At 39.9% G+C, this 24,954-nt stretch overlaps 1 long non-coding RNA gene across 1 annotated transcript; it reads right to left on the reverse strand.

Annotated features, from left to right (window-relative positions):
- Positions 1-1,886: 1,886 nt before the first annotated feature.
- Positions 1,887-12,245, reverse strand: LOC116591777. The gene is made up of 3 exons (XR_004286159.1): positions 12,193-12,245; positions 4,529-4,584; positions 1,887-2,062 (listed from the first exon to the last, which is right to left on the reverse strand). It is a non-coding gene; the product is annotated as an uncharacterized LOC116591777 (long non-coding RNA).
- Between the last annotated feature and the right edge of the window lie 12,709 nt (positions 12,246-24,954).

Raw genomic sequence — 24,954 nt, forward strand, 5'->3', positions numbered from 1 at the left:
AAGACAGAGTGGCAGGCAGAGGCAGAGGGAGAAGCAGGCTCCCCGCCGAGCAAGGAGCCCGATGTGGGACTCGATCCCAGGACGCTGGGATCAATACCCAAGCCAAAGGCAGCTGCTTAACCAACTGAGCCACCCAGGCATCCCAAATAAAATAAATCTTTAAAAAAATACACTAAATTTTCATGTTTTGACATGGAAGGATATCCCTGATATACTGATGAATGAAAAAGCAGAAAAAATATGGCCTGTATATTATCGGTACAAACATATATAACATATATACACACATACACACGCACACATGCACAGATATCTATAGGTATAAAGAGTAAAGACTTTCAAAGTGTATTTCATGTATTAATGAAATGCTTGATTTGTTTTTTATAATTAACGTATATTACTCTTAGAATTAAAAAGGTAACCTAATAGTTTCTGTAATTAGGAACATATTGAATCACTCAGTAAGTATTTACAGAGTGCCTACTACACGTATCCAGCACTAACACAGATGCGATGAACAAAACTAATGCACTCATTAGGACTTGAGTGTGTGTGTGTGTGTGTGTGTGTGCGTGACATGACAGAGAATAAACAAATGAAAATTTCAGATAATAACAAGGAAGATGAAGAAAACTTTAAGTGGTGAGAGTTACTGCCTAGAGGGCAACTTGAGATATATGGCAGCTGGGTCGCTTCTGCGCAGGAGACATCCAGGCTGAAGTGTGAAGGTCCGTAATGAAGAAATCCAAAGTAACAGAGTTGATAAGGCCGTAGAAATAGCAAGTACGGGGGTCTTCAGGTGGGAACAGACCTGGTGTGTTCAAGGAGGAGACGGACCAGTGGCTGTAGATTACAGCTATGAAGAGTAACATGGAATGAGATCTGAGGGAGGCAGAGGCCAGATCACATACACAAATGGGCTTGCAATGTACCTTGTTAGCTTTCCTGAGTCCTTTCCTTTGATTTAACAATCCAGGTTTCACACATTAGTCATCTGTAACTTACGGAGCCAGCTATGTGAATTCATGCTTTGAGGCTGGTGTGTCTAGGTGAATAAATCAGTTAGTACGTGAACCTGCCTGAAGCCTGGTGTCTGTATCCCGATGCACTTATTTTCCTTTTGTCTATGCATAAGTAGTAAAACTTGTGGATTGGTAAAATGTTTGATGTATACATAGTATATACACATACACATATATGTACACACACACACACACACACACACACACACACCCTGGGAAGAAAACTGCTGGGTGGTATTGATAGAAGTCTGTGGAAAGTGAAGAGATCTAAGCAAGTGATGGTTCAGCTACATAACACCTCTACACATGCCTTTAATCCTGTATTCATAATTTCTTTGTGGTTTCTAGGTATATATTATATTTCATGGGAGAAGGTATATACTATAGCAGTGCTTGAGAATCTGGTGTTCTGTAAAAACCTGGGGAACATCAAGCATCTGGCGTATTAATCCCCAGAATTTGGGGTATGTTTACTTGCAAACTCTTCCTTTACAGATAATTCAAAGTAATGTTTAGCTTGAAATATATTAAATTCTGAACTTCTGTTGACAAATTAGCATTGTACCCATTATGAATAATGTCTCTATACTTGACATTTTTACCATCTAGGGCCCAGAAGAATGGAAAGAAGGAAAAATTCCTTTACATTTGTGAATCATTTAGAACAGCAAAAAAAATTTCATTTCACAGATCTTTACTTATCACAGGATTTCACTTATCATATCCAACTAGCAAGCACACAGTTCATCTACTGGTTATTATTTTGAGGGAGAAAACGTCTTTTATTTAATTCCAGAATGTAATCTCTAAGAATTTCCAAATATTTTGTAAGTTTATTATTAACACTTCATGTGGGTAAGTAAAGACATTTCAAGATAATTCCAAAATCACAGCTCTGAACACGGACTCCTGTTCAGGTATTATAGTGGCCTCTGCAACAAGGGGACGGCCACTTCAGCCTGTCTGGTTTGGTGAGATTATTGTCGAGAAGCTCCGTAGATTCATCCCTGCTGGTTCTTAGGAAGCACAAGCTAGACTTACTGGGGGAGTGAGAGGAGAAGGCCAGAGTCATAAAAAATATCGGACTGCTGGGATGCCTGCGTGGCTCCGTCAGTTAAGGGCCTGCCTTCGGCTTAGGTCATGATCCCAGGGTCCTGGGATGGAGCGCCACTATCAGGCTCCTTGCTCAGTGGGGAGCCTGTTTCTCCCTCTGCTTGCCCTTCCCCTGCTTGTGCTTTCTCTTTCACTCTCTCTCTGACAAATAAATAAAAATAAAATCTTTTTTAAAATTTCAGAATGTTTATAAATTATTTAACAATAAACACTTTAAAAAAAATTATTGTTGGGGAACCTGGGTGACTCAGTCGCTAAGCATCTGCCTTCAGTGCAGGTCATGATCCCGGGGTCCTGCGGTGGAGCCCTGCATCGGGCTCCCTGCTCAGTGGGGAGCCTGTTTCTCCCTCTCTCACTTCGCCTCCCCTCTGCTCACGCTAGCTCTCTCTCTCTCTCTCTAAAATAAATACATAAAATTTAAAACAAATTAAAAAATCATCGTCTCTTGGGGAACAGATACAAGAAAAAGACATTGGCTTGTCATTCCTGAAATTGCCTAGTTTTACAATATTGTTTCATTTCAACTTCTTTGAAATGAAGGAAGTTCAAATGGCCAATAAATATATGAATAAAGTTCAAATGGCCAATAAATATATGAATAAAGTACAGTGTCAAAAACTTAAAAAATTTTAAATCCCCACGTTTGGTAAGGGGAAATAGGAGCCCTGATACATTACTGGTAGGAATATAAATTGTTTCAAACTTTCCAAAGGGTAACCTGATAATATGCTATATAGAAGCCTTAAAAGAAATTTATACTTTTTGATGCAGCAATTCCATTTCAAGGAATTTATCCAAAGAATTACTCACAGATATGTGTGATAATATAGCTAAAAGGTCATTTATAATAGCATTTATGATAGCTACTCCAAACTAGAAATAATGAGTAATAAGTAACTGACTTAAATTATGGTAAATCAGTAAAATAGAATATTACTCTGTTATTTAAAAAGGGGTATGGTTGAAAATTATTTAAAAAACTTGAGTTACAGGGCACCTGGGTGGCTCAGTGAGTCAAGTGTCCAACTCTTGATTTCAGCTCAGGTCATGATTTCAGGGTCATGAGATTAAGTCCTGCGACAGACTCTGCACTCCACAGGCAGTCTGCTTCTCTTCCTCTCCCTCTGTCCCTCCCCCTGCATGTGTGCACACAGGCATGCTCTCTCAAATAAATAAAATCTTTAAGAAACAACAAAAAAAAGGAACAACTTCAGTTACATCCTCTGATCAAAAACCTCCAACAGCTACTCAAGCCATTAGGAAAAAAATCCAAAATCTTATTATGACCTATAAGGCTCCATGTGGCCTGGTTCCTGGCTCCCTTTCCAACCTCAGGGAGGACAACTTCCCCCTGCCCGCACCTCATTCACGTCTTCTGCTCTTACTCAATCATATCAAGTACCTTCAGTTTCAGGACATCTACCTTTGCTGTCCCACCTCAGTCTGGAACACCGTCCCTTGGTCAGCTCTAGAGCTTACATCCTCACTTCCCACCCACCCATGCTTTTGTATGTTTTGTTTTTCTTCATTGCCTTCATCACCACCCATATTATATAATCTATTGTTTATGTACTCTACAAATATTTTCTAGTCTGCCTCCCTCTACTGTAATAGAAGATCTAGGGGAGCAAGATCTTCCTTTCATATTTTTCTGTATCTCTGATGCCCAGAACAGCACCTGGCTTAAAGTAGGCATTCAGGAAATATACTAAATGAGTTTGTTAAATGAATGAATAACATGAAAAAAATCATCTTTACATATTAAGTAAAAAAATAAAAGATCCAAAATAGTATGTATAGTATGGTTTCATTTTCTACATCAAAGAATAGAAAAACATGCAAGAAAGATGACAATCAAAATGTCAGCAATATTTATGAGGTGCCTGGGTGGGGTAGTCCGTTAAGCATTCGACCCTTGTTTTTGGGTCAGATCGTGCTCAGGGTCACGATTGAGCCCCACCTCAGCTCTCCATCTCCCTCTGCCCCTCCTCCTGCACACTCTGTCTCCCTCAAATAAATAAGTAAATCTTTTTTTTTTTTAAAGATTTAATTAATTTATTTGACAGACAGAGATCACAGGTAGGCAGAGAGGCAGAGAGAGAGAGGAGGAAGCAGGCTCCCTGAGGAGCAGAGAGCCCGATGCAGGGCTCGATCCCAGGACCCTGGGATCATGACCTGAGCCGAAGGCAGAGGCTTTAACCCACTGAGCCACCCAGGCGCCCCAATAAGTAAATCTTTAAAAAAAAAAGTTACCAATATTTAAACTGTAAGTGATCTATATGTACCTTTCATGGTTGCTTTTCTATTTAGTAAAGTTTCTGCAATGGACAAATATTGCTTGTATATTAAGGAAAGAAGTGCATGCTTTTTTAAAGAAAGAAATAACAACCTACCAGTCCATTTAAGTTCTTTATGTTGTTTCTTCCTAAAGACAATATCCTCAAGTTTTCTGCAGTGGGGAAAAAAAAACACAGTTATTTGTTTAATGAGAATCATATTACAGCTGTTGTAAATCTAGTATAATAAAGTGTTAATAAACTTTATATAATAAATATAATTATCTAATGAGTAAGAAAGGCTGTATTAATAAAAAGTGGTATTCAAGTAGGAAATTGACTTACTTATCATTGAAGGTAAACACTACAGCTATACTTTCACATCATGACAACATGAAATTTACAAATGGTCAGCTATCTTGAATGCATGGTTTTAAATTGCTGGCTAGGAAAAAATACTTCAGGGATAAAATAAGTAAAAAAGATTTGAACTTTAAATTTGGAAGCATATATATTTCAAATCTACTATAGCATAAGGACTCACATTAGAAAATAGGAACATACCTATGTATAGCCCGCCTCACTCCACAAAGGATTATTAATTTGACAGACAGAGATCACAAGTAGGCCGAGAAGCAGGCAGAGAGAGAGGGAGAAGCAGGCTCCCTGCTGAGCAGAGAGCCCGATGCGGGGCTCGATCCCAGAACCCTGGGATCATGACCTGAGCCTAAGGCAGAGGCTTTAACCCACTGAGCCACCCAGGCGCCCCACTCCACAAAGGATTAAAAGTGAAATCAAATCAATTAGTATTTTAAAATCTTTTGCTTTCAAACTTTTAAAGAGTTAGATTGTGATCTGCTTAATGCTTATTTGTGGGGTGTCTGGGTGGCTGATGCCATGCCTTCGGGTCGGGCCGTGATCTCAGGGTCCTGGGATCAAGCCCCACATCCGGCTGCCTGTTCAGTGGAAAGCCTGCTTCTCCCTCACCCACTCCCCCTGCTGTGTTCCCTCTCTTGCTGTGTCTCTCTGTGCCAAATAGATAAATAATATCCTTTAAAAAATGCTTATTTGTATTTTTTAAAAGGATGATCCTATTCATATATCTATTTCTGGAAGAAAAAAAGAAAATAGAAACAGTGGTTGCTTTATGGTCAGAGGAAAACTTACTTTCCAGTGTAACCTTTTTTGAACTGTTTGCATAAAACTATATGCATGTATTATTTTTCAAAATTAAAGAAAACATTTCTAGAAAAATAACAGATTTTTTGTTTTGGAACATTTTTGGGGAGAACATTTCTCCCCCCAAAAATTGTTGATTACTTATGCGTAAGTTACACACTTAGTTTTCACAGCATAACCTTCTGTAACTGTCGTCCAATACGGTAGTTACTAGCCATATGTGACTATTTAATTTAAATTAATTCTAATTAAATACAATTTAAAATTCAGTTTCTTGGTCACACTAGCCACATTTCAAAAGCTTAACAGCTGTACGTGGCTAGTGACAACAGTATGTCGCAGACCGTTCTATCTGATGCACTGTTTCAGAACATCCATAATTCAATGGTTAAGAACACAAATTCACTTTTCAGATTTCTAGTCCCAGCTTTCTAGGGAAGCAACCAAGCCTCTTTGACTCACAGTTTCATCATACATAAAATGAGGAAATATAATATCTAACTTATAAGGATATCGGGATTGGGGTGCCTGGGTGGCTCAGTCAGTTGAGACTTGGTTTCAGCTCAGGTCATGTCTCAGGCTCAAGAGATGAAGCCCTGTGTTGGTCTCTGTGCTCAGCACAGAGTCGGCTTGGATCCTTTTTTTTTTTTTTTTTAAGATTTTATTTATTCATTAGAGAGAGCACACAAGCAGGGGGAGAGGCAGAGGGAGAGGGAGAAGCAGACAATGCCGTGGGGCTCAATCCTAGGACCTAGAGACACAACCTGAGCTGAAGGCAGACTCTTAAGCATCTGAGCTTAAGCAGGTGCCCCCTGCTTGAGATTCTATTCCAACCTCCCTCTCCCTCCCCCCTGCCCCTTCCCCCACCAACCCCAGCTCATTCTCTCAAATAAATAAATAAATAAATAAATAAAATCTCTATAAAGAGAAGAATATCAGGATTAAATGAGATAATTGTCTAAAACATTTAGCATAAGGCTTAATTCAGGTAAGTACAACATAAATGATGTGTGTTTGTATGTTTGTGTGTGCATATCAGGCATATATGGTTATATAAACTTTGTTTTGATTAATGTAATTAAATGAATTATTTTAAATTCCACTATGGGAAACATTTAACTTTTAGGACAAAGTATTTCAAGAGTGATCTAATTCATGCAAAAATGCTTTAATTGTTGAAACAAGACCACATGTTATGGACTGAACTGTGTTCAGTTCATATGTCCTAAAATTCATATGTTGTAGTCCCAACACCCAGTGTCTGAAAATATGACTGTATTTGAACACAGGGATTTTCAAGAGGTAATTAAGGTAAAATGAGACCATTTTAGGCAAAATTCAATATGTCTGGTGCCCTTATAAGAAGAGGAGACTGGACACAGAAGTAGAGGAAAGTCTATTAACGACCAAGGGAAAAGATGGTCATCCATAAGCCAAGGAGAGGCCTCAGAAGAACTCAATCCTGCCAAAACCTTGGTCTTGGACTTCTACCCTCCACAAGCCCCAGAAAATAAATTTCTGTTGTTTAAGCCACCTAGTCTGTGGAACTGATTATGATAGCCCTAGCAAACTAACACATCCCATAGAACTATAAATGTGCGGAAATTAAATATTTAAGAAAATCACATATCAATTATTCTTTAAAGCTTCTTCATATGGAAAGATTGGCATGTCATTTTTTCTTTTTCATTCAGAATAGAAGCTGATTCAAAAAACCTGGGTTGGGCGCCTGGGTGGCTCAGTGGGTTAAGCCGCTGCCTTCAGCTCAGGTCATGATCTCAGGGTCCTGGGATCGAGTCCCGCATCGGGCTCTCTGCTCAGCAGGGAGCCTGCTTCCTCCTCTCTCTCTGCCTGCCTCTCTGCCTACTTGTGTTCTCTGTCAAATAAATAAATAAAATCTTTAAAAAACAAAAAAAAACCTGGGTGGTTCGGTTGGTTAAGTGTCTGCTCAGCTGGGAGTCTGTTTCTCCCGCACTCTCCGCCCCTCCCCATTTCATATTCTCTCATGCGCTCATTCTGTGTCTCTCAAATAAATAAAATCTTTTTAAAAAGTTATTGATTCAAAACACAATTACTGAGCATCTACTGTATGCAAGGAACAGCTATAATCACTTACAATATAACAGCGGAATACAGATAAAAATTTCTGCTGACATTGAGCTAGTAATTTGCAAAGTGATAGACAAAACAAATAAATATATTAGAGACTGACAAGCGTGAAGCAGAAAAAAAAAGCAGGTAAAAAGAATGAAATGTTCAGGGTTTGGGAACAGTTGACATTTTGGATAGAGGGTGACGTCTAAGATTTAAAGGAAGCGAGGCAGCTAGCCATGAGGCTCTTCGGAGGAAGGACATTTACAGGCATAGGAACTTTAAGAACAAGAGCTTTGAAGCAGGGCCACATCAGAAGTGTTCACAAAATACAAAAACCTGCCTGAGAGAATGAGAGAAGAGTAATAGGAGATGAAATTAGAAAGATAATGGGTCTTGGGGATGTGTGAGAAAGAAGTTGAGAAACTACCAGGGAGTTTGGCCTAAGCAAAGGAAGGAATGGAGCTTTAGCATCTGAGAAAAACATATAGAAGTTGGTTTAGCTGGGGCTGGAGTACTTAGTTTTGGACCTGTTAGTTATGAGATGTGTATTAGACTCCAATGGTAGTATCAGGCAACTGACTGGAATCTGGAATTCAGAGGAGATGCCTGGGTTAGAGATACAGAAGTGGGAACCATCAGCCTATAGATGGTAAAGCCATGACCTGATGAGATAATTCAGGGAGTAGGTGAAAACAGAATAGAGAAGAGATCTACGAACTGGGTCCTGGGGACTCTAACACTTAAAAGTTGGGGACATGAGACTAGGAAGAAGTAGTCTAAGAAATCAGGAGGGCACCGCATACCAGAAATCAAATACTGAAATTGCTTCAAAGAGGAACAAAATCATCCATGTCAAAATACGCTGTTAGGTCAACGAACATGAGGACTGAGAAACAACTTCAGAAACTGGAGATAACAAATATATGCAACTCTTCCAAAGATAATATTGAACTTAATATGTAAAACTCCTTTAAAAAACAAAACAAAACTCCTTTAAAAAAATACACGTGAAAAGGGTGACAAAGGCTAAAATGATCTTACTAATTTATTACTGTATAGGGAAAGAAATTATGACATTGAAATTAATGATAGAGAAGACTATTTTTAGAAAGAAGACTCTGGGGGCTTCTGGGTGGCTCAGTCAGTTAAGCGTCAATTGGTTTTGGCTCAGGTCATGGTCTCGGGGTTGTGGGATCGAGCCCCGAGTGGGTCTGCCTGGGATTCTCTTTCTCCCTCTCCCTCTGCCCCTCCCCTAGCTTGTGCACTTGCACCCCGCGCTCTCTCTAATAAATAAAATCTTTAAAAAAAGAAAAAGAAAACTCTGTTATCAGTGTTGAAGGTCAACTGAAGAGCAGAAAGATAGGAGACAAAAAGATCAAGTAGGAGGCTATCACAAAAGTCATAAGGCAGTGTTTTTCAAACTATGGATCATATAAAAACCAACTTAGTGGGTTATGACAAGCATTTTAAAGAAGTAAACGATCTCGGGGCACCTGGGTGGCTCAGTGGGTTAAGCCGCTGCCTTCGGCTCAGGTCATGATCTCTGGGTCCTGGATCGAGCCCCGCATCGGGCTCTCTGCTCGGCAGGGGGCCTGCTTTCTTCTCTCTCTCTGCCTGTCTCTGCCTACTTGTGATCTCTGTCTGTCAAATAAATAAATAAAATCTTTAAAAAAAAAAAAAAAAAGAAGTAAACGATCTCATCATTCCTGTAAATCAGAGATCGTTAATGGTTCCCCTCAGCCTACTAAAGACCAAAGGCCTTAATGTTGCATTCAGTCATCTAAAAGCTGTACCACCCTATTCCTACCTGAACACATCATTCTTTTTTATGACTTTGTGCATTCGTTAATGCAGTGCTTTTTTTTACTTTGACAATAGCCCCTTCCTCTAACAGAAAAGTCCTAAAGGAAACAAGATTAAGAATGTTAAGTTTAGGGGTGCCTGGGTGGCTCAGTATGTTAAGCATCTGCCTTCAGCTCCAGTCATGCTCCCAGGGTCCTGGAATCAAAGCCTGCGTTGGGCTCCCTGCACAGCGAGAAGTCTGCTTCTCCCTCTCCCTTTTCCACTCCCCCACTCCCACTTGTGCACTCACTCTCTCTCTCAAATAGATAATAAATAAATATTTTTTGGTGGGTTTTGGGATTGATTGATTCATTTGACAGAGAGACAGAGACAGCAAGAGGGGGAACACAAGCAGGGGGAGTGGGAGAGGGAGAAGCAGGCTTCCCACTGAGCAGGGAGCCTGATGTGGGGCTTGATCCCAGGACCCTGGGATCATGACCTAGGACCCTGGGATCATGACCTGAGCTGAAGGCAATCGCTTAATAACTGAGCCACCCAGGCACCCCAGTAAGTAAAATCTTTAAAAGAAAATAGGAATGTCACGTTTAAATGTCATTTCTCCTTCTAAAGCCTTCTCTAGTCATCATCATAATTACACTTTCCTTAGGAACATTTATAACCGTCTATTTTGGATTATAATAGTAAATATCCACTTCATATAGTTATTGTGAAGATTAAATGAATAGTATCCTTAAATTGCTTTGAATAGTGCCTGATACATATAAATGCTCAAGAAATATGAGCCATTATTACAGTTAGTGAGGAATATGTTCTGTCTCTTTACATAATGAGTTCCTTGAGGGAAAGCATCACATTTTACTACCATCTCTCTAAATCTCTATCTGCCTCCCAGGACCTTACTCAAAGTTGGCATTCAGTATCTATGTAGTCCTGGAGAGGAAATTACTAATAGAGCTATGGGTAAGATGACTCAATCTATTGTAAAAAGGAAAAAGAAATAAAGAAAGAAAGAAAGAAAGAAAGAAAGAAAGAAAGAAAGAAAGAAAGAAGGAAAGAAAGAAAGAAAGAAGTAAATCTTTAAAAAAATGTATACTGGAACCTATGCTCTAAGGGCAAATATTGTTTTACAAACCTATTCCACTTCATGTGTGTGAATATACATTAGATATGCGTGTTCATATAGATACATGCACCGAGTCATGAATTCAAATGTATTCCTTACTGTGGAAAAATGGTCAAAAGTGCTAGAAAAACACAATCTAAGGGGGAGATACTGTGAGTCCACATTAAGCTGTAGCTTCTGGCAATGGAAAAGCAACAAATTATTTGAGAGCTCTTTCAAAGAGTAGAGTTAACAAGACTTAGTGATGGACTTAAGCAAAGTAAAGGAGGAGGATGGTAGGTTGAATAATGGCTCACCAAAAGATACCTAAATCTTAATCCTTGGAACCTGTGAATGTTACCTTATATGGGAAAAAAGTACTTTGCAGATGTCTTCAAGTTAAGGATCTTTTTTTTTTTTTTAAGATTTTATTTATTTATTTGACAGAGAACGCAAGTAGACAGGCAGGCAGATAGAGAGGAAGGGAAGCAGGCCCCCTGCTGAGCAGAGAGCCCGACGTGGGGCTAGATCCCAGGACCCTGAGATCAGGACCCGAGCCTAAGGCAGCGGCTTAACCCACTGAGCCACCCAGGCGCCCCAAGTTAAGGATCTTAAGGAGAGTATCCTTGCTTACCCAGGTAGTCCCTACATGCGGTTACATACATCGTCATAAGAGGGAGGCAGAGACAGATTTGACACAGACAAAAGAGGAGACTTCAGTATGACCCCAGATTGGAGTGATGCCCTCACACGCCAAGGGACATGGCAGCTATCAGAATCTAGAGAAAAGGCAAGGAACAGATTCTCCCCTAAAGCCTTCAGAGGCAGTACGGCTCAGTCAGAACCTTGATTTTGATCCCCTGAAACCGATTTCAGACATCTAGCCTCCAGAACTGTCCTTTTGTTATTCCTGTTGTTTTTCGGAACTGTTGTTTTAAGCCACCAGCTTTCAGCAACCATAGGAAACTAGCGGGAGTCAGAGCCCTCGGCAATGGGAGCAATGTCATTAAGACAGAGAAGAGTGGGGCGCCTGGGTGGCTCAGTCGTTAAGCATCTGCCTTCAGCTCAGGTCATGATCCTAGGGTCCTGGGATCCAGCCCCGCATTTAGCCCCGCATCCAGCCCTGCATTGGGCTGCCTACTCTGCGGGAAGCCTGCTTCTCCCTCTTCCACTACCCCTGCTTGTGTTCCCTCTCTTGCTGTGCCTCTCTCTGTCAAATAATAAATCTAAAAAAAAAAAATTTTTTTTAAAAAGACAGATAAGGAGTACAACAAAAACAATGATGGTGAGGAATTAAAATTTAAATATTATAAGTATTAAACACAAGACAGATTTGAAAAATTTATAATTAAAAAAATCCAATTCTTCCATTTAATTCTAACTCTAAAAAAGCTTTAAAATGTCTTTTAAATGTTCAGATCTCGTGTTCTAATGTTCTTTGGATGACCACATTTAAGACACATGGTGGATATAGTCTCGCTGCCACCTGACAATTACTGTGGTTAAAACAGGTGCCGGTTTCTGGGATTACATAAGTGTCTCTGGAATGTTTATTCCAATAACGAGAAAATCCAAGAACCATCTGTTACTGTGGATCACTTACTTAAGCCATTGAGGTTGGCAATTTTTTCAATGCACTTTGTAGACAGTGAAAGCTTCCTTGAAAAGTACAAAGGAAAACTTGAATTAGTACAAAACAATTTTAAATGGTATATTAGAAAAATAAATAAATAAATAAATAAATAGTGTATCAGGAATTAATCAAGTGCCCACACAAGATCATATTTAAGTCATGTTTTCTTTTTATACTGAATCCTTTTATCCCCTCTCAGACGTGGCATGTATTCTTTCATGTTGAAATCAATCCTCATACTTTATTCCTGATTACAGAAGTTAATACATATTTATTGTAGAAAATTTAAAAAAAAACTTTCTGAAGGTAATTTGATATTACCCATTAAGTTATTTAAATGCATGCATTCCTTGACCCAGTAATTCATTTCTAGGAATATAGCCTACTGAAATGCCAATGCCAATAGATCTATAAGCTAGATTATTTAGTGTATTATTGTAATAGCAAAAAAACGGGGAAAAATCTGTAAACATCTAGCAACTGAGGGATAGGTAATGGAAAACTATGCTGTCATTAATACAAATGAAACTGGGCTCCAGATACCAGCTTAGGAAGATGTCCATGATGTGTGCTCAAGTTAAAAACCACCTGGCAGGGGTGCCTGGGTGGCTCAGTGGGTTAAGCCGCTGCCTTCGGCTTAGGTCATGATCTCAGGGTCCTGGGATCGAGTCCCGCATCGGGCTCTCTGCTCAGCAGGGAGCCTGCTTCCTTCTCTCTCTGCCTGCCTCTCTGCCTACTTGTGATCTCTCTCTGTCAAATAAATGAATAAATAAAATCTTAAAAAAAAAAAAAAAACCACCTGGCAGAACAATACATTTTATATGATTCCTTTTGATAGAAAGCAGAACGATATATATGCATGTGCAAAGATATTTATTTGCTTGTGTGTTAAATCATTCAGAAATGTATACTGAGGAAGTCATATGTAATTCTAATCACTCCACAGATTTCCCCAGAGAGAACTACTTCTAATGGTTTGTATATATTTGTCTAAGTCTTTTTCTACTCATAATTCAGTTATATAAAAAAAAATTTAGGGGTACCTCACTGTCTCAGTTGGTTGAGCCTCTGACTGTTGCTCTCAGCTCAGGTCTTGATCTCAGGGTCATGAGTTCAGGCCCTGAAAAAAAAAGAAAGAAAAGAAAAAATATTTTACAGGGACATAACTACACATTCTTAGTCATCCTTTCTTGACAAAATATTTAATGTTTTAGTTTACTTCATGCAAACAATATGATAAAAGCTAATTTTATTGAACACAATCTGTGCTCAGTACTCTTCCAAGTACTTTACATAAACTGTTTTAACCATCGCAACAATCCTGTGAAATAAGTACTATTGTTATCACCCATATTTTACACTGAGGGACAAAGATCTTATTACATAGCCAGAAAGGGGCAGAGTCTAATTTAAACCCTTCCCAAACTGACTCTAAAACATGTGATCTTATCCTTTCTGATATGACTTAAGAATTTTTCATTTTTTTTAATAAAAGCAACTACTGTGCAGAGTAAGTTATTGGTCAAATCTGTATAATTTCCAATAATCCCCAACTCCTGACTACTACAAGTGGAAAATGCTTTAAATCTGGGAATATGACTGGAGATGAATTCTTTAATTGGTGTCCAGGCAACCTGCCCAAAGAGATTGTCAGCAAAAATATGAACCGGCTGGGCGACTGGGTGGCTCAGTGGGTTAAGCCACTGCCTTCCGCTGGGGTCATGATCTCAGGGTCCTGGGATCAAGTCCCGCATCAGGCTCTCTGCTTGGTGGGGAGCCTACTTTCTCCTCTCTCTGCCTGCCTATCTGCCTACTTGTGATCTCTCTCTGTCAAATAAATAAATAAAACCTTAAAAAAAATAAAAACCTATTAAAAAAATTTAAAAACAACAACAAAAAAATACACAGTACATTGAAAGAAAAAGATCTAATACACATACACTCAATACTTATTTTTGTGTCATACATTTGTAGGTTACGAGAGGGAAACTGATACATAGTAGATCCTGAATAAATGTTAGGTTAATCAGTGAAAGATCGAGCTTAATGTCTTCAATTCATCTTAAAGTCAAAGATTTATGGCCACTATATAATCTAGAAGTAGAACCTACAACCCCAAACAAAAAAGCAACCGCTTATTATTATAAGTAATTTAAGTCCTAAAATCTAATTCAAAGAAAATCTAATACTAAGTTTATTCCATATTTACTTTTCTTCTTTAAGAAAACGGATTTTTCATTAACCAAACAGAAATGAATTTTTAAATGCGAAGTACAGAGAAGTTTATAAGCACCAAAACAAGAATTCAAATATTTCATTATCCTATCCACCCTATTTTCCCTAGACACAAGTCTCCTGAAAGACTTTTGTTTCAAAGCTCAGCCTTAAAAACAAAAGACACAGAATATTCAAAAAACCATTGATAGAGCTCCACAAAAAGTTATCGCTGGGCACAGAAATTGAGGAGCTATGTCAATACTCTAAGGAAATTCTATTTATGATGCAGAATTACAACTGTTCATACTTTATAGAATGCTTTATTCAAAATATCTATAGTTTATATTCAACTCATTGATTTTATAATGCAGTTTCCTTTCTTATGTTAATATATACCTTAACTGCTATGCACAGAAAAATCCTTATTCGCACTCCGCCTTCAACACCTTTCCCACTCTAATCCGCTCTTTTTTCGAGAAGTTCCCGCTCTTTGCGCTCCCTTTCTGTCAGAGTCCCTCCACACGAACCAGCCTCCCATCTGCCCCAGGCCGCCCGCGCCCCAGACCACCCCGTGCGGGGGCTTCTCTTTCGCCTCAGGCCTCTGACTGAGGAGCTAGCGCCGGCGACCGGCTTCCTTCCGCTGACCGCCAAGCGCCCCGACCCTCAACCCTCCACAGTCACCCTTTTCCACCTCCAGTCTCCTCTCCTCTTTGACTACGAGGCCTAGAGGGTACTCACCATTCCGGCCGTTGCTACTGTCACTGCTCTGGTTGCTAGGGCCCGCCGAGGTCAGTGCGCGTGCGCACTTCTCGGAGCCCTCCGTGGATCCCACTCCCGGCAGTGGTCCTTTCTCTCCGCCCTCCGGGTGGCGCGTGCGGGGCATTGTGGGACCGCCCGGCCGCCGCCTCGGTCCTCCCGCGGGTCAGCTGCTCGCTTCCCAGCATGTGCGGCGGGGCTGCTGGGCTCTCGCAGGACGCGAGAGCTTCTCCATGCAGGGTGGTCAGGAGATGCTTTCTATGGGAAGCGGTGTCACTCGCTCTGCAGTGACGTGCCTGCCTAAATTGAAAACCTCGCTATAAAATTGCCCTTCCCGAAAATAACTTTAAAAATTCCCTTCTCCTGCAGATTGCCCATCCGCATCCTTGTCTTTATCGCCTGTTGTAATTCACCTGTAGTTGGACCTAAACTAAATTCCTTTTTTTTTTTTCTTTTGTTCTTTTTATGACTGAAACTAAATTCAGCTGTATTTCCCCGGTTGCCTTTCCCCAACCCTTCCATGGAGCCAGAGGCGAATGAAAGCATAAAACGGTGGTTTTAGATGACCGAGATGCCCTCCCTTCCTCTCCTGCGATTAAATTAGACAAAAACTGTAAAAATACTGAGTTGCTAGGGGTATGGAGAAATGCGGTTGCGTATATACACTGCTCTTTATAACTGACACAGCCTTTGTGGAGAGCTGTTGGTAATAGTATGAAAAGCTTTAAATACGTGTGCACCTCTGTGACCCAGCAGTTGGACTTCTGGGACTTCATCTTGAAGAAATAATCAGACAAGTGCACAGAGATTTATGTTGAAGGTTTTAATGGCAAAAAGTAAAATAACCGAAATGTCAAGGAAAAAAAATTGGTATTATCAAAAATCCAAACAATGAAATAATATACTTCCATTAAGAATGTTGCTAGGGGCGCCTGGGTGGCTCAGTGGGTTAAGCCTCTGCCTTCACCTCAGGTCATGATCTCAGGGTCCAGGGATGGAGCCCCGCATCAGGCTCTCTGCTCAGCAGGGAGCCTGCTTCCTCCTCTCTCTGCCTGTCTTTCTGCCTACTTGTGATCTCTGTCAAGTAAATAAATAAAATCTTTAAAAAAAAAGAAAAAAGAGTGTTGCTGAAATGGGATTCTTGGGTGGCTCAGTCAGTTAAGCTTCTGACTCTTGATTTCGGCTCAGGTCATGATCCCAGGATCCTGGGATCCAGCCCCACATTGGGCTCCTTGCTCACTGTGGAGCCTGCTTCTCCTTCTCCCTCTGCCTGCCTCTCGGCTCACTTGCGCTCTCTCTCTCTCTCTGTCAAATAAATGAATAAAATCCTTTTTTTAAAAAAGTTGTTGAAATGCATCTATTCACATGCAGTCATGATGTCCTAATTTAAAATGCAAGTTACCAAACAAAATACTTGGTCTAATCTTCTTAAAAATGATATACTGCAGGGATGCCTGGATGGCTCAGTCCATTAAGCCTCTGTCTCTCCATTTTGACTCCGGTCATGATCTGGGTGGGGAGGGGGGGAGGAGGGAGTGTGGATCTCATCCTGGGCATGGAGCCTGCTTGGGATTTTCTCCCTCTCCCTCTCTCTCTGCCCCTGCTCCCACTTGAGCACACACACTCTCTCTAATAAATCTAAAATATATATATACTGTGCACACATTTATATATAACATATATCTAAAAGAATATGATGAGAGTTGGGTGCCTGGGTGGCTCAGTGGCTTAAGCCGCTGCCTTCAGCTCGGGTCATAATCTCGGGGCCCTGGGATTGAGTCCTGCATCGGGCTCTCTGCTCAGTGGGGAGCCTGCTTCCTCCTCTTTCTCTCTGCCTGCCTCTCTGCCTACTTGTGATCTCTCTCTGTCAAATAAATAAATAAATCTTTAAAAAAAAAAAAGAATATGATGAGAGTCTAATGTTTGCTGCAGATTGAATTGTGTCCTCCCCACTCAAATTCATATGTTGAAGCTCTAAGGCCACTGTGACTATATGTGGAAAGAGGGCTCTTAAGGAGGTAATTTCAGTTAAAATGAGGCCATAAGAGTGGGGCCCTAATCCAATATAACTAGTGTCCTTAGAAGAGGAATAAACATGCTAGGAGTGGTGCTCACAGAGGAAAGGCCATCCAAGGAAACAGTAAGAAGATGGTCGCCTGCAAGTCAACAAGAGAAGCCTCACCCAAAACTAACACTGTTGGCATCTTGATTTTGGAATTTCAGCCTCCTGTATTGTGAGGAAATAAATTTCTGTTGTTTAAGCCACCCGGTCTGTGGTATTCTACTATGGCAGCCTGAGAAGACTAATAGGGTGTTCATTTTGCTTCTCTATTTTCTCATTATTCTATTCTGGAATGTGAATACACACACACACAGACACACACACATATATATATATAATAAATTTTTATCTATTCAATTATTTAATATTTATATCTAATTAAACAAATATTAATGGTGTTTAATATTTAATTTAATATTTGAATTTTTGACTTATTGTTCAGATTAATTTTTCTCTCTTTTCTGATTATTCTATTCTGGAATGTGAATATTTATTTATTTAATTGAATTGATTTTTTTTGTTTTTTTTGTATATAGGCTAGGCTCCAAACCAGGCATGGAGACCAACATGGCACTTGAACTCATGACCCTGAGATCAAGACCTGAGCTAGATCAAGAGTTTGACCCTTAACCAACCAAGCTACCCAAGAGCCCCTGTAATGTAGATATTTTTAATTTTGAAATAATAAATAAATTCCATTTTGTAAAAGGTAATTGAATCAGATTTTCTTAAAAAACAGGAAACACTAAATTGTTTATTAATGAAAATTAAAATGGGTATTCATAGGGGCGTCTGGTTGGCTCAGTCAGTTAAACATCTGCCTCTGGCCCAGGTCATGATCCCAGGGTCCTGGGATGGAGTCCTGCATCAGGCTCCTTGCTCAGTGGGAAGCCTGCTTCTCCCTCTGCCTACTACTCCCCTTGCTTGTTATTTCTCCGACGAATAAATAAATAAAATCTTTTTTTAAACTTTTAAAAAATAAAATGGGTATTCATAACATATCTAGCCTTTTTGCTTGTAGTGTTTTGTTTCATTTTGTTTCAGGTCTCCATACTACCACACCTCTCCAAACTAGAATTTATCCTGGCTGCCAAAACAGCCCCTAGTTTTGCTGATGTGTCTGAAATGGGAATTTAATCCTTGAACATATCTTCTAACCTAATAGAGTATGCCTTTTGCTCAAAACTGTGGATTACATCAAAAGACATTGGCATTAAAGGTAAAATACCACTAGTGAATCAATTCCATCTTCATGCTTGTTCAGAATGTTCTTCACTTCCTCCTCATCATAGGAGGAGGAAACTTTGACTATGAATATGTCTTATTTACCTCCAAATAAACTATTTACCACTATATAAGCAGAAATGTGCTGAGTTTCAGATTCTCAAAGGTTAAAACCATTCACACAGGAAAAGAAAGAATTACAGAACTTGGATCCTTTTTTAGTTCTTCTGAGTCCTACCAAATGGCAAAATAGATTCAAAAAGCTGTTCACCACAGACTACAGCTTTGGATCTACTTACTCTTCCTGCAGGCCTAGAAGAAAGTTGAGAGAAAGATTAAAACTACTGTTGAAACAGTTTCCCCAGATTCAGAAAATCTGGCAGACCCGTTGAAAAGTAAAGTTAAAGGAGTGTGAATGGTAGCCACCGAATACGTTAAGGAATCTTTAATTCTCTGAACAAGAATGTGGGTTGAATAAAAGAGAAAGAAAATGTCACATTTACCAGATGATTAGAGATTGAGCAAAATAGCTAAAAGTTACATACCTTAAAATTAAAAAAAAAATTTCAGAATTTAAAGCTTAGGAGAGTCATTAATTGTTAAGGTTATTTATACAGTCAAAAGGTTTATCTGTTCAAATAGGAATGAGCTTTGTAACAAATTCCAGTAGTCAGTTTCCCAGATTATTATTCTCATTATAGTTATTTGATAAAAAGCCAATTTCTCCCCTAGGGTTTTGGTCTGTTTAAAAACAATTTTTTTTTTTTTTTAATCTTACATGAATGGGGTTCATGTAAGTTAAACCTGTCTTTGGCTCAGGTCATGATCCCAGAGCCCTGGGATAGGAGCCCCCAAGGGCTCTGCTCTGCCCTTCCCCCTTGTGCTCTTGCTTTCTCTCAAATGAATAAAATCTTTAAAAAAAAAAAAACTTACATGGATAACCCAAAAATCAGGAGGCAGTACATATGTATTTAGGTATGTATAAAGTATGACACATATACTTTCTTTTGATGTTAATAATTTGAAACATATATTGTGTTTTAAAAATAACGTTAATTAGGGGGAGGGAAACTATTATTACTACAAATTAGGACGCCAACACTTCATCCTCTGCCAAGAGCCCAAATTATAGTTCTGACCACAGGATCCACTGATCAAGCAAAATCAAAGGCTGATAATTAATACTTTCATCTTCCCCTTCAATTATGTGGAAGAAAAAACCACTAAACTGAAAGTACTGAGAACTTTTAATATCTTCTAATTCCACACATATTTTTTAAGAATTGTTTCTTTCTTTCTTTATTTGACAGAGAGAGAGAGCACAAGTAGGCAGAGAGGCAGGCAGAGGGAGAGGGGGAAGCAGGCTCCCTGCTCCCAGGACCCAGAGATCATGACCTGAGCCGAAGGCAGAGGCCCAACCCACTGAGCCACCCACATGCTCCTCCACATGCATTTTTAAAGTTTAAAATCAAATCTCAGAACTTCAGTTAAAATTATTTTAATAGGGGCGCCTGGGTGGCTCAGTGGGTTAAGCCGCTGCCTTCGGCTCAGGTCATGATCTCAGGGTCCTGGGATCGAGTCCCGCATCAGGCTCTCTGCTCGGCAGGGAGCCTGCTTCCTCCTCTCTCTCTCTCTCTGCCTGCCTCTCTGCCTACTTGTGATCTCTCTCTGTCAAATAAATAAATAAAATTTTTAAAAAAAATTATTTTAATAAATTACACTCATCCATAAATTGCAATTAAAGCTTTAGTGAGGGTTGTGGAAAGTAGAAGGGATGAACCCAGTTTTTATCTCAAATAATTGCATTGTCTACTTGTGTCATTATCAGCTCAGGAGGAGAACCAGAATGTGCCTATTTTTTTTTTTTTAAGATTTTATTTATTTGTCAGAGAGAGAGAGGGAGCGAGAGCGAGCACAGGCAGACAGAATGGCAGGGAGAGACAGAGGGAGAAGCAGGCTCCCCACCGAGCAAGGAGCCCGATATGGGACTCAATCCCAGGACGCTGGGATCATGACCCAAGCTGAAGGCAGCTGCCCAACCAACTGAGCCACCCAGGCGTCCCAAGAATGTGCCTATTTTTAAATATGTTTTTGAAGCAAAGTGTGAAGGAAAGTTTTTTAAAGTACAAACACAGAGATAGAGGAACTGTAAAGACTCAGTGTTTCTCAGTAATTGCTCAGCAGTTTTAAAGCAAGTATTTTAGGATGCCTAACTTTCTTTAAAGATCCTAGAACAGGTGGCAACTAGAAAAAAAAAAAAATCAAAACCTGATTAACAATAGAAAGGATTCTATGACTTCAGTCCTGCCACAAATGAGTCTCTGAGTCATCTTGTTAGAGTTCACTCCAGCCTCTATGATGAGAAAGTTATCATGGTCCAGTGGTTCCTCATCATTAAACCAGGGACCTATATTTATGCATTCACCCCTGTTCAAAACAGTTTTATAATCTCTGGGACACATAATATCAAACTAATTATCATACACCAGTTGGGTTTTTTTTAAGATTTTATTTATTCATTCATGAGAGACAGAGAGAGAGAGAGAGAGAGAGGCAGAGGGAGAAGCAGGCTCCCCACGGAGCAGGGAGCCCGATATAGGACTCGATCCCAGGACCCGGGGATCATGACCTGAGCCGAAGGCAGATGCCCAAACATCTGAGCCACCCAGGTGCCCCATACACCAATTTTTAAAAACCTTTGGAAGTACAGGTAACAAGGAGGGTAGGTGGGAACTGTGGGTAAATGACAGATTGGAAACTGGTTTTCACTTAGCAATTACCTTGAGTTCAAGTTCAAACGAACCAAAATTGGAGAAACTTGGATATTAGCCAAAGTTACAGGTTCTGATGAACTTGAAGCAAGTATTCTTACTTCTTTTAAAAGCTTGCAGATGCCCCTGAGAAGTCTAGATTTCAGTCACCACTTGCTAAAAATATTCAATCTAGCCCTTAATTCGTTCTGCACATACTCTAAACTTAAACGTCTAGTTTGTTAGACTTTACCCGAGATGCAAGTGCAAAAATTCCAAGATCTTCTTCAAGACTCAATCTGAGCAACAGCATGAGCTTTGAGCTGTCCACCTCCCAGAACAGGCACTCCCAACACGGGATCCAGGGATACAGAGAAAAGGGGGCTATGAGGGGGATCTATTCTATGGCCAGCGTTAGGGTAGCTTAAAAGACTGAAATTTGTCTTCCCGTGCCCTGTGAGGTGCTTCGCAGCTATGTCCGCATAAACAGAACTCTTCCAATGCCTGTCATCCTCTCCGACTATGAAAAGGAAATGGGCACTGGCTTCTTCAAGGGGGATGCGGCTTGCCCGGTAGGCTGGGTCTAAGGGGTCCTCCAATGCTTCTTTAACATCGTAAACCCCTGAACCCATAGCAGAGATTTTATCTCGGTTAGGTTAAAAGGCAGTCCTGGGGCGCCTGGGTGGCTCAGTGGGTTAAAGCCTCTGCCTTCGGCTCAGGTCATGATCCCAGGATCCTGGGATTGAGCCCCACATCGGGCTCTCTGCTCAGCGGGGAGCCTGCTGCCCCCTCTCTCTCTCTGCCTGCCTCTCTGCCTACTTGTGATGTCTGTCTGTCAAATAAATAAATAAAATCTTAAAAAAAAGGGGAGGGGCAGTCCTGGCAGGATGCATCTACCATATGAAAGGGAAGTAGTTGTGTTAGAGATGCAGCCATTGATGCTTACAACGGCACCTATATTTGGGAGAAAGCTAGCCATGGAAAATGCCAGCTCAGCCCCTTTGCCAGAACCGATCACGCCAACGTTTGGCCCTTTAACCTGGAGACTGAAGAAAAAGAAGACAGACAAGGACAGAGACAGAGACACAGAGAGAAAGCATGACTGTTAATGGCATTGCAAAGCCCTAGATAAAACCATTTATGTACGTATCAGATAGCTTATTTATTCATTTATTTATCCATTCAGTAATTCATTCAACAGATATTTGTTATAGATGTTTTCCAGCCCATTAGTACCACTTTTCTTTATTCACGCTCTCCTGGCCCTAAGGAGTTAATTTTAAATACGGTTCTCTCTGCAATCCCGCTCACCTTTGGTTGACTTTGCACAAATTTAGCTGCCTCCTCAAAGTAATCTAAATTTAAGTCCTTCATGATTGGAGGTAGATCTTCATAGCCATAAAATGGCAAAGCCAGAGTAGCAAAACCTCGACAAGCCAGGAGACTAGCTCGAGATTCAGTTAATCCTCCATCACCAAACATATCAATCACACCAGGAAAAGGACCATCTCCTATAAACCAGGAAAGACGATTAATTTGGGATTAGGTGACAGGACATTTAATGGACTATGATACCTGGCTAACCTTTTCTGAAGCAAATTCTAATTGCATAATTTATATTTTTAAAAATTTTTACTATTTTTTAACTTTAAAAATTGTTTAAGGATTTTTTTTCTGTTTTAAAGTATTCACCTATTGGCCTTGGGGGGGAAAATCTGTTTTGGCTTAAATAGGTTTATTGTTGTGGTTGAAATAGATACTTGTTTTGGCTATTTTGAAGCTATAAATGTAAGAATGTTTTTATCTTTTTTTCCTATGAGAAAATCACTTGGAAATGGAAAAAAATATGGAAGTTTGCACCAAAGATATGGAAAATGTTTTGGTTTTAAGTGTGAATCCTGATTAATCTAAGCAAATAGTTCTGGCAGTCTCGAGTTGTGACAGTATAATACCTCATTGAAAAAAAGTCCAACTGCAAAAGGCCCTTTGAGTTCTCAATGAGCTTAAGATACAGTCACCAAAATCCCTAATAAACACAGTTTTGCTATTTTAAAGGTCTATTGATGGTGTAATATAAAATGAACAGTATGTGTCACGTTGGTGCCAAAGGCAGGCTGTCCCTAGATTAACCACGTTGGTACATAAAGATTATTTTGAATTCGAAGGAGCTCAGGGGAGTTGCCCTCAGAAAATGCCACTTTGGCACAGGGGTTATCTTGAACTGAAGGCAATTGAGACCCTGGAGGCTCAAGAGAAACTTCTGCCCTCCCTTAGTGACATGGAAAAATCTAAGTGAGGGGTATTTCCCAGAATGAGGTTTACTACCAGAGATAAATTTTATCTGAGTGCCATCCATATGGCAGGGCAAAAATCTAATTTCCAGGGACGCCTGGGTGGCTCAATTGGTTAAGCATCTGTCTTCAGCTCGGGTCATGATCCCTGGGAACTGGGATAGAGCCCCGCATCAGACTCCCTGCTCAGCAGGAAGCCTGCTTCTTCCTCTCCCACTCCCCCTGCTTGTGTTCCCTCTCTCGCTGTCTCTCTCTCTCTCTTGCTGTGTCAAATAAATAAATAAAATCTTTAAAAAAAAAAAAAACCTAATTTCCAAACATCTGGTCTTCTTACTGCTCTGTGAGCTGCACTCCTTCCCTTCAAAGTCCTAGACCCCAAACCTTTTCTCCTTAGTTCAGGATGACATATATACTTCGTTTTGCCTGACTGTCTTTGGAATTTCCATGTCTGTGTGGATTCCACGTATATAAAAAACTAAGTTTCATTTTCTTCTATTAATCTGTCTCATGTCAATTTGATTCTTAATCCAGCTAGAAGGACTTTGAAGGGGACAGTAAATTCTTGCTCCCTCACAGTGGAAAGAGAGTAAACTATTTCCTTCTGATGTTGATGTCATTTCTCTTTCAACATTCCAGTGGTAGATTACGTTATTCATTCACCATTCCAAAAGAGGAATGTCTCAGCCAATTCCCTCCTAGTATTTTTCAGATATATTCTTCCGTATTATTCCAATAAAAGTCCCAGATAAATCTAAAAAAGGGATTGAGAGGCAAGAACATTAGAATATAAACCAAACTAAGAGATCTAAAATTGCAGTGCCAAAGGTCACTCTAAATTTTCAAATCTAGGAAGAAATTAAGGCACACCTAGTCACTGAAGTGAAAGCCAGAGTCTATATGTTTAGATAGCGGTTTTTACAGTATAGTATTCTTAACATTCAGATACCTTGACATATCTTGGTCTGCTCTTTTTAAAATTAGATAAACTTCAAGCATCTCTGGATTCAAGATTACTTTCAGAAAGCCTAAAGCAAACCATGAAAAAGACATAACGCATAGGTCCTCAATTATTCCGGTAATAGATTTTTCCAACCACAGGTTTACAACATTAAAATAACTGAGAATTTGTTAATTTTGCTTCAATTCAGCAATTTGATCCTCAGTATGTAAACTTGCTACCTTTTAGACTCTTGAAAGAAAAAAAAAAAAAAAAAGGGAGGGGAGCCTGGGTGGCTCTGTCATTAAGTGGCTGCCTTCAGCTCCGGTCATGATCCCCGGGTCTTCCTGCTTCCTCCTCTCTCTCTGCCTGTCTCTCTGCCTACTTGGGATCTCTGTCTGTCAAATAAATAACTTAAATATGAAAAAAAAAAAGTGTCATCTGTATCCTAACGTAAAACCAGTATATAAAAAAAGTGAACAATGTATATAATAG

The sequence above is a fragment of the Mustela erminea genome, chromosome 5 (assembly GCF_009829155.1).
Source record: "Mustela erminea isolate mMusErm1 chromosome 5, mMusErm1.Pri, whole genome shotgun sequence".
NCBI lineage: Eukaryota > Metazoa > Chordata > Mammalia > Carnivora > Mustelidae > Mustela > Mustela erminea.